Here is a 2,618-nt window from a genome sequence, read left to right as displayed (position 1 = left end):
AGTCATCTCCTACAATATAGGGCAAGGCACACAAAAAAAAAAGTGGTTAAAGAGAATAAAATAAACTAAGTGAAAAGAGAGAAACCAAAAATATTTAGGAAATAGTTTAACATTTAGGCATGTAGATAGGATAATGTTTGCAGCATTGTTCTTTCTGCTAAATAGGATGATCCTGGGATTAAATTAATGGATTCTTTTCCCTAAATACAATACTCAAACAACCCCTAACTAGTAACTAAACAAAGGACAACAACTAGAATCATCATATGACAAGAAATCAAATAACCACCAAAACACTAACTTAAATTAATTAAACAATATCAACCCTAATAATCAATCTAAAATAGGATAGGATTATACTAGTTACGTTAGACAACTTGCGGAGTGCAGAATTTCTTATTAGTTTCTTTATTTTCTTGAATAAATAAAGTGGTAAAATTGATTTTAGGTTTAATGTTAGTTAATCAAAGGGCTTCTAATGCTTATTTTAAGTTCACAAACTACTATTAGTACTAACCCAACTACCAATACTACTATTATTACAAAATTGGACCAATATTGATCCAACTATCATTTCAAATTATACGAGCACTTACAGATAACAGATTGAATCATTCCTAGCGCAATCAAGACAGAAGGCGTGCTCACACGGACTCTGCAAAAATAACAAAATATCCACAACAAAACGTGAGGACATTTATCACTGTAGCCTTTATATGGATTTCAGAATATATAATCTTAGCAAATCAGTCCTCTAGCACATATAGTGATATGAAAAGATAATATATTAATTGTCAATCATATACTTCAAAATGCATGATGAATATAGAGTACAACAATTTTTAAAGTTATACGAACAAGGAAATGGAGAAATGGCAATTACAATATTTTTAGTGACTGAAATTTAATTAAAACAATTAAAGACACGAACCCAACATAAAAGAACAAATATATATAAATGAAAAATTAATTATAAGAACCCAAACCCTACTATTCTAGAATCTCATCATCGTCGGGTATATCAAACAAGTCCCTAGGCTTAGTCTTAATTACATGAAGCCATCCTTTTTCACTAGTGGAAAAATGACGATTTGCGTCACCCCATTTGCGTCGCATGAAAGGCAAAACGATGCAATAACTTAATTAGCGTCGCACGTAGAGAGGAATGCGACGCACAACATGAGTATATAAGCACCAAATACGCCCCATTTGCGTCGCACATGCCTTAGGTGCGTTGCAAAAGCCTAATGTGCGTCGGATTTTTTGACTCATGCGACGCAAATCGTCTCTACCTAGAAAAAAAAAATCAAACTATTTGCATCGCACATCTTTTAGGTGCGTTGCAAAAGACCCAATTTGCATCGCACCCTATTCAATGTAAGATGCACATATTAAGGAGGCCTACAGCCCACTACCTTTTTTTCAGAAACCCTATGCACGCACCTTTCATTTCTCCCTCTCTCACACTTTCTCTCTCTCCCTCCCTCACTCACCCAACCCTAATTTCGCTGAACACACCTTTCATTTCTTGCCGCTTCTCTTCAATACAATCCATGTTTCTTCACTTCTCCATAACCATAATAACGCTAATGCATGAAGAGGTTCCCCTCTCTCTCACTCGTTTTCCGGCGAACGAACGACGATGGCAACGAACGAAAATGAAAAAAACTCCGCTGCTTCTCACTCTCAAATTCTCCTCTCACTCCTTTTCGTTCGAGAGAGACAGAGAGAGGTTCATCAGTAAGATTTTTCCACCGTAAATTTTCAACATTTCAATACTATGCGTTTTCGGCTTTTTTTTTTGCTGTTATTTGTTTCATGTTTCCAGAAATCTTGCCATTTGGTTTCTCCTTCACTTTACATCTAACGCCCATCTTCGATCCGTTCGTTTTCTCAGGCGACTCCCCATCTTCGACCCATTCGTTCTCTCAGGCGACTCCCATCTCCGTTCTTCTCTCCAGCGCACCTCTCAAACACGAAAATTCACTCTAACGCTGACGGTGGTTGCATGGTGGTATATAGTGATGGTGATGTTGCCTTCTTTTTGCAGATCGCAATTTGATGCTCATAATTTGGCCGGCGATGCTTCTATTTCGATGAATGTCTCGATCGTTCTTTCTTTTTCTTAAATTATGAATCCCTAGTAGTAAGTTCTCGAATATTTTTGTATATTTTACATTTTTTTTAGATATTTCTTCAACACAATCCATGTAAGATCTTATATATTTTCATTTTCGATTTTAGATCTGGAAACTTAGAGGATTTTTTCTGTTTTTTTTAAGTTGTAAATTCTAAATTGATAATAGTGGTTTGTTCTCTTTGTCTCTCTTAGTTTTATTGATAATAGAACTTTCCGCCATTGTTTTTTGTTTGTGTTTGTCGAATTTGTGAATTATTTGAGTGTGAGTTGCGGTGATGAGATTATTATTTGAGGTTTTGGGTATCTGTTTGCTTCAGATCTATTAATAAATGGTTCAACATTTGTTGTGTATGTATTGATGCTTATGAATTTATATTTTTTTTAATAAAAAAAACGACAATTTGCGTCGGATGATGAGTTACATGCGATGCAGATGGTTGCTCATCTGCGTCGCATGTAGCTCAGGTAAGACGCAAAA

General features: G+C 35.4%; 1 long non-coding RNA gene across 1 annotated transcript; it reads left to right on the top strand.

The window, feature by feature from the left end:
- The first annotated feature begins 1,326 nt into the window (after nt 1-1,326).
- On the top strand, nt 1,327-2,367 carry LOC125496392 (uncharacterized). Its single transcript, XR_007273054.1, has 2 exons — nt 1,327-1,740; nt 1,898-2,367. It is a non-coding gene; the product is annotated as an uncharacterized LOC125496392 (long non-coding RNA).
- Nucleotides 2,368-2,618: the final 251 nt, after the last annotated feature.

The sequence above is a fragment of the Beta vulgaris genome, chromosome 4 (genome assembly GCF_026745355.1).
Source record: "Beta vulgaris subsp. vulgaris cultivar EL10 chromosome 4, EL10.2, whole genome shotgun sequence".
In the NCBI taxonomy this organism is placed as follows: Eukaryota; Viridiplantae; Streptophyta; class Magnoliopsida; order Caryophyllales; family Amaranthaceae; genus Beta; species Beta vulgaris.
The sequence above is the reverse complement of the archived record's forward strand: the minus strand, read 5'-3'. Positions and strand labels throughout refer to the sequence as shown.